The sequence below is a fragment of the Pan paniscus genome, chromosome 5 (assembly GCF_029289425.2).
Source record: "Pan paniscus chromosome 5, NHGRI_mPanPan1-v2.0_pri, whole genome shotgun sequence".
Lineage (NCBI taxonomy): Eukaryota > Metazoa > Chordata > Mammalia > Primates > Hominidae > Pan > Pan paniscus.
The window spans coordinates 165,133,178-165,141,687 of record NC_073254.2 but is presented as its reverse complement, the minus strand read 5'-3'; positions in this window follow the sequence as shown (position 1 = coordinate 165,141,687).

Sequence of the window (8,510 nt, the reverse complement as noted above, 5' to 3'; positions counted from 1 at the left end):
TTAGCATTTATTAAATTCATACTACATGCCAGAAACTACTAAGGATGAGGGATCCCAATAGGGATAAGAAAAATTATCTGCATCTAAAGAAACCAGATAAAGGCACAGGTAATTAAAATAAATATAATAATAAATATAGGATTATAGGAGACAGAATAATTAATTTTGGTATGTTGGAGTAAGAATAACAAAAATTATTCAGTATTTGAACTGTACCTTGAAGATAGGATAGAAATTGCATGAATTTTCATATTAATACATGTAACTAATCTGTAAAATGATATCTGTCTCAATTTTCTTAAACTATATACTTATATATGTAGTAGTTAAATATATATGTTTAAATAGAAAAAAAAAACTTAAAACTACAGTACTCCTGAGAATGCACTGAAAAGAAGATTTTAAGGATAGAAGTAAATTCAAGTAAAAAGCCAAAGCACCAGGACTCACATTTGTTATACTAAAGAGGTTTGTCTACTGCCCTTCATGGCACAAAAAGAAATATTGACCAGAGGGATCTATTGTACAGGACACTGGCCAAGGAGGTAGGTGACATCTATTCTCAGCTCTATAACAAATGTGCTCACTGACCTTGGGTAAATCTCTTGACTTTCTTTTGTTCTCTGATTCTCTGTCTGTTCCATTGACATTCAGTTTATTTTCTTTACGGGTAGCCAGCATCATGGATGTATCTTCAAAGTGCTCTCATTTCTTAATCAAAATGAAAAACACATTCAAATGCTTTTGCCCAGAGTTGCATACCAAGTTCGAGAGACTCTAAGTCTGTGAAATAAAAATAGTTTCACTAAAGGATAACTAGTGCAATCAGAATAGATTCAAAAATTCCATGATGAAACCTGTAGAAAGATTGACTTTTAAGTGATGAATTTGGATACTCCTTATTTTAAGAGCAAGAGTCTTCAAAGGGAACAAAACTTTAGAAAAAAAGTGAAAAAGAATGGATAGGTATAAAAAGGTAGTGAATAGAGCAGCCAAGATAGGTATACAGGAAATGCAAATGTAATACACAAGGGCCAGCTCTTGTTCACATGAGAGCCAGGTGGAGCAGAAGAAAATCTTGAGCTGTGATGCAAGTGCAATGACAGCCTTGTCTGACCGCACTGGGTGCCCTGCAGCTACAATGACTCATCAGAGTTGTCCCATGTTGAACCAAAATGCCCTTGAGATATAAATATCCTTAAAGTACAAAGGGAAATTACCCCAGGCTATATCGATATGGTGCAAGTATTTTTATGGCAAACATTCTCTGGGTGTTTTCCTTACCATGAACTTGTATATGATCACTCATATGCCCTCTGCATGTGGCTGATCCATCCTCATTCCTAGCTTTAGCTACAATTAGAGTAATAAATTGGCATTCTTAACAATAAACTCAGTTTCTTGTGAGTCTAAAGAACTGTCTAAGCTGATGGAAATGTTTCTGTGCCTATGTTCAGAAGACTACCACTGCTGGGCCATGTTAAAGGGAACACCCCCACCGCCCTTCCTGGGTTCATACAGCAGCCTTCATCACCCCAGTTAGCCAGGGACAGATGAGGCAGGAGATACTCTAGAGCTCTGTCTTTAACCATGACTATATTTAGGATCTATACCATATATCTATGCCTGCACATGTCCAGATCTGGGTCTATGGCTGTCTCTCTGTCTGCCTACTTATCTACCTGTCATCCTTCTTGAAACACTTGCATTAAAAGTGATGGCAAAGCTTAGATGCAGATTCACGATGGCAAGTTATCTTAGAGTGTGACTTCTTTCTTTAGAAGGGGCCCAGAATCACTCATAGTCTTATAATTACGAAAAGAATATTCACTTAGTACTGTTGGGCAAGCTAAAATGAGGGTACAGTAATCCAAATGGGTATGACTCAGACTGTATCATTAAGTATTTCTGATGTCATGTAAGGCCCCTTAGAGAGAGAATAAGCATAGTTGAGGGAGATGGGATTTTCAAGCTGCAGCTAGTCTGCAGGAGGTGAGAAAGCAGATGGGATGGAAACAGTGTAAGTGAAGAGGCTGAGCACTGGAGAATGAAAGGACAGCCAGCAGAGGTGACATGTGGTCAGAATGACAGATATAGAGAGTTCCCAGACATTGAGGTCTTGCTGCCTTGCATGTGGGCACTCTTCAGGGACTAGACATAAGGATTTTGCTCACTTTACTTCATCCTTCTTCTACTATACTGTGGTTCAATCTGACAGATTGGAGAGATGAGTGTGAAAGTAGAACAAGAATATATTGATTACATATTGCATGACTTGCTATATTTTAAGGAACAGCAAATGTACTGAATAGAATTATTGATTCTAATTTTTAATGCAATCATTATTATGTGGATAAAGGGATTCTATGTGCTGACGAGATGCTAAGGCTGTTATAGAATACTGCTTAAAATAAATCCTGAAGAGTAAGCATTAGTGTAAGAAAGCACTAGCATATACCCTACAGAAAATAAGTAATAACAATTACTGTTATCCCACATTTTACAGGTGAGGAAATAAGGCTTAGAGGGATTACACAGCTTGCCCAAGGTCTCACTTCTGATAAAAAACAAATTTTGTTCTCTTGATTTATGCTCTTAATCATTATGTTCAAATTTATTCAATAAACTTATCACAAAGGAAATATTTTAGCCAAAAATACAATTGAAGAAATGCGGAGATCCACAAAGAAAGAAATGGCTTCAGAATCTTGTTTTCAGCATCCTTTCTCATCCCTACTTGCATGGGCCCAGCACGTAAGAACAGAACAAAGGAATCTAATCTATTAGAAAGTTCCCAAGAAAACTGCCATTTGTCTTCTATCCTATGACTTAATAGTTAATGGTGTTAACAGAGTCATTAATTAAAAACAATATTTTATGTGGTCATTTTCAATTCTCAAAATGTTTTCACAGATATTATCTCTTCTTTCATCTATTTATGTTTAAATCCTACAAAGCTTATTAGTTCAACTCTATCTGCATGATTCTAAATATTGGGTAAAATGCCTAGGATGAGAGGAAGTGTGAAAATTAGTCATTCAATCATAGCTAGATGCTTTGCATCCTGTATCCACATACATATGATTGACTGATTTTTCCCATTCTTTGAGGATGTTTTGTTATATGCCTCAATCTAACCTTTAAAAAAACTTGAAAATATATTCAATATTTCTCATCTGGCAGGTTTCCCAGATATTTCAAATATATTTTATTGACTAGCATCAGAAGTTAAAGTAGGGTGGTTCGCAGTGCTATACCATTCAATCACTTCTTTTTTTTTTTTTTATCTATTCCTACCTGCTTTTTGAAAAACTCATTTATTCATCTGCCCAGATTCATATCAATAAAGACACATACATAGAAATACACACACACGCACACACACATGCCTATTTTCCAAATATATGAAATAAAGTTTGTGTTGGTGTAGTCCATATGATTCATTGATAAATATTCATATAGAAATCATGAGCCCTGATTTGTTAAATATAAAATCTATAATTGACATACTATTTGATTAACACAATTCATTTTATCACTATGCCATTAAACATATATTGTTTTTTATCATCAGTATTGCAAAATCAAGTGGCTAGAAATTAGATAAAGGATATCACCTGTCCCCAGCTTTCAATAAGATGACTCTTAATCCCTCTGTTTCCACCAATTTGAGCATTTCAAAAATTATTTTTCTCATGTCTTGTAAGGCCATTCATGAAAATTAAAGCTGCTTATGTTACTATGCAACTGCAGAATTAAGTGTTTTAAAGCATTGGAAAAATACTCATGTTTAATAAACTGTTATGCTTCCTTTCATATTGTCTCTACTCTTGTGGTTGACATAGAGTTATGACATCCACAGTTTCTCTGTACCCTGATTCTCAGGGGAATCAGAGCTAAGTGTGGCCTCCATTAGCATATACTACTCTTCTTGATACTGATCTTAGGCTGGGTGCTTTGGGGACATATCCTCTACTATTTTTTACTGAGCTCCTGTGTTTTATATTATAAAAGCAAGTGGTTCGAAATTTTTTTAAAGGTTCCAATATCTCAAGAGTGAATCAATGTCTCAATTCATCCCTAATACATATAAAAATTCTGAATTTCCACAGAATTCCAAATTCCTTAATGAATTATCTTTCCATCCTTGAATGCAGGATCTATGCATCCTGGGTGTTTCCTTCACAGCTGTGGCCATGGATGCCATGACCATCTCCACTGGAGTCCCTGGAAGTTTACACAGCAGTACGGTCCTATGAGCTATTCTCACAGAGTGCTTTTCGGAGACAAAATATCTACCTGAACGTAAGGGTGGCATCTGATGCTCTTGCAATAAGTTAATGGCTCAAGAAATGCTCATGTCAGAAAGATTCCCCAAATATTCACTATTCAGCCACCTCTGTGGCCTTGCAGTTCACCCCAAGGTATGCCAACTATTTGCCCACATCACAAGGCCCTGTAAGGGCTGCAATGCTCTTCTGGCTATAGGTGAGGTCAGTCATTCACTGTATCTCAACTGCCACTTCAGAGCCCGTGTCCTTTTCCCCAGGAGTGGGGTGATGTTGGGCATTCCATTCCCCAACCTCTCTACCCACTTTGTTCAGAGGTTGAAAGAAAGTCTTGCTTTCCCTCAGTCTCCCCATATTATTTATTAAATGGCCATTGACATTATTTTCTAAGCCTTCCAGAGAGTAGTCATAGCACAAGGCCTATCCCAATTTAAGCTGAATGCCAGGCATTCTCTCCATGGTATGCATCTAGCAAAGTGAATCCTGAGAGAAAGACATTTTGAAATAAATCCAACCAGAAAGGGAGAAAGAAGTTTGATTTAGGCAGCAAGACCCCATCCTAGAAGTCTTTTTATAATTCATATTATCTGAAGGCAAGGATAACTGAAAAATAAGCCCGGTTCTCTATTCTAGCAAACTAGTAAAATGATTTTCTTGAGGTTTGAAAAGTCCTGAAACAGGAAGCTAAATTTCTATTCTTATGTTTTTCTCTTCAGAAATGGCATCATCACAGTTAGTCAGACCATCCTTTAAGTTATATTACAACCTTGAAGATCAAGACTTTTGATTGTAAGAAAATTACATTTCAAATGGAAAAATGAAAGAATATACAACAGAAAGCAAAAATCATACATCATGAAGGGATCTCACAAATAACCCACTGAGAAAATAATTGGTCTTAGAGAAGCCTTGAAGGACATCAAATATTTCAAAAAAAATTTAGCCAATGACTCTTTTATTGACAAAAATTACAAAACAAACACTATTACTATTCCAACAATTTTGAAAAATTTGTAAGACTGAACTGCATAGCATCATTGCTAAGAGACAAGAGTTCCTAATTTTAAAGAGTTTCACTGTGTGCCTAAGTTTACTAATTATTTCACCAGCCAATTACACAAACTAGCAATTCAAGAGATTATAAAATCAATGTAAGATGAGAAAGGGAAGGAAAAAATGGTGTTTGTAAAAATATACACAATTATTCATAAAGGACACATTGGCTATTTTCAGTAGAACATTAAATACATTTTTTTTGCTTATTGTAAAAAACTTAGTTTAAAACATCTGCCACTTTGCGTGAACCCAGGAGGTGGAGGTTGCAGTGAGCCGAGATCGCACCAGTGCAGTCCAGCCTGGGTGACAGAGTGAGACTCCATCTCAAAAAAAAAAAATCTGCCACTTTGTTTTATTTGTTATGTGTTTTCACATGCTATTGTTAAAACAAAACCTATCTAATTGTTTATAGACTTTGCAATTCCATTCTCATTAACTCTGTATTATAGTATGAGCAGTTTTTATATTATCGGATATATATAATCATCCTTCAGTATCTCTGGGGGACTTTGAGACCTCCTGTGGATACCACAATCCACAGATGCTCAATTCTCTGACGTAAATATATATATGTATACATGAATAGTTTTTGCATATAACCTGCACACATTCTCCCATATACTTTAAATCATCTTTACATTACTAATAATAACTAATACGATATAAAGCCTATGAAGTAGTTGTTACACAGTATTGTTTAGGGAATAAAAATAAGAAAAAAATCTGTATATGTTCAGTGCCAAAGCAATTTTTTCGAATATTTCCCATCTAAATTTTGTCGAATCTACAGATGCAGAACCCACCATTGACTGTACCCAGAAATAAGCAGGCAAAGGCAAACTGGCAGAAATGAGCAACTTGGGCATGACTGTCCGGCTCATCCCTTAGGCAGTTGAGTATGTTTTTGTACTGATTTGTTCCAGGGCATCTTTAAGTGTTAGCCCCATATAACCCTGGCTTTAGAAAATTCTTTTATACCCACTGTCAAGTGCTAAATTAGGGGGAACATACAGCTAGAGGAATCAGACAGACCTGCGTCTATATTCCAGCTCTGCCACCAAAGGTCAATCTAAACAAATCATTTGATGTTGGGAGGCCCAGCACCCTTATTTGTAAGAAGAATTAACAGTGCCTAGCTGGGAGGGGTGTTGTGGAATCAAGTTAGTGTACTGCCACATCTAGCTGTAGTGTCTCTCACAGACATGGTGCCCAATAAATGGTAGACTGTGGCAGTAAACATCGAAACAGGTTGTTCTCCCAAGTTTACCTAGTTCCTTCATTCTAACTTCCCAAATGGTTATCTAAAATAAACAATTCTTCACCAGTCTCCTCTTGGCTTAGTCTCTTCCTTTTTAAATGAATGATATTATATGGGGGTTCCACACATGCATGGCCTGTGAACAAATGAATAAATAGAAATGCTGTTACTCTTACATTAATCTGAGTTTTTAGTATCCCCTTTCTCGAGTTCTTTGCCTCTAGCTTTCTGTATCACTCTACTCACCATCTTGTTTGGTTATTCTTTACCCATTTGGATAAAAAAACAAGTCTATGTTCTTATTTGAGTCACCCATGACTAAATTATTTAGGCATATTTCTTGTAAGTGCAAGAAAATGTCTTTATTAGGTGTTAATTATTTTAAAAATAGTTATTGTTATCCTCAATGATTTCTTGGTTATGTTAGGGTCTTTCAGCAATGAGATGATATATGCAAACTATCCAAGAAAGCATGACACAGATTAGAAACTCAGGTGACAGTGAGTTGGTCCCGTCTCATGCTCCCATCCTACTCTACTAAATGAATTCTTACTCTGTACTGTATTTTCTTTTCGGCTGATATTTCCTCCAATAGATCGTGAGTTCTCCCAGGGCAGGGTCTTTGCATTTAAAGAGCCCAGAACAGAATCTAGCTCATATTAGGCTTTCAATACAAATTTGTTGAAAAAAATCAAACGTTTTACCAATATTTTAATTACTATCCCTTTACTAATTTTACAAAAAAAAAAAAAACAACCAAAAACAAGAGGAAGAAAACTCACTTCTGTCTCTCATCAGATTTCTAAATAGCTAAGCTGACTAATTCTACATTTGGCTGTTTACACTAAATTGATGAATCCCGTTCATACAAAGAGGTAAAACAAGATATTCATGCTTGGTCTAAAATACTCCACTTAATCAATGTAAAGGAGTGGTCACCTGGCCATGTCCAGCCTGAAAGAAAATTCATTTATTGTTATTTTAGTCAAGTTCAAAGCCCTAGGATTCAAGACTCTCTGTATTCTGTCAACAGAGGTAATTGCCCACTAAAGCCAGCATTCCTACTGAGCTGCCTTTAGTGATGCCAACAGTGAAACTGGGGGAGTCAGCGCTTCCCAACTGAACTAGTCCAGAGAACTTAGGTAAAAAATTAATTTAGAGAATCCTCAGTGAGCTGAAATAAACCAGGCAGAGTTAGGAGATCTATCCCTTTGGCAAGGAAGCAAAGAGCCTCTGCTTTTTCACCTAGGTCCAAGCTTCCCCACCAAATAGAATCCCTGTATAAAACATCAAATTTTGACCTAATGCATCAAATATTCCAGTAACACTAGAGCTGATTATCACCTAGCAACAGTGTGCACTGCAAAATAAATTACCAAACAGGCTGTTCTTGGGGATCCATTCCCTACTTACAATGCCAAATAGCATATTTAAATGTATTTAAATAAAGCTCATTCTAGAATGAATTTAAGTACTGTACAAAAAGGCTATTTCTGTGATGACTGGCAGATGGACAGTTGTAACAATGCTTTACAAATTTGTTTCCTTGCCCATAAAAATTTTGTTCAATGACACTTTCTGATGAACCATTATCATAACTACTTCCTGACTATGTCAGAATTGGTCTCTGTAACGAAGACAATGTTTTCTTTCCTTCTCCTGATTTTATTTATTGCAAATGACATATTGTCACAATGGAAAGAACACTATCCAATTTCCCTTTAGGAAGAGAGAAAAAGAGTCCTTGTGGCAAGTTTACATCAAGGTTTTCAAAAGGTCATGGTGTGCGTTTTGTGGATAACCTAAAGAATCAATTGTTAGAAGGTAGAGGAGAAGTGATTGATTACTTCTGTGGAAGGTGTGAAATTGAGACATGCCTCAGAGGAGGGCTATGAGAAAGTATCTTC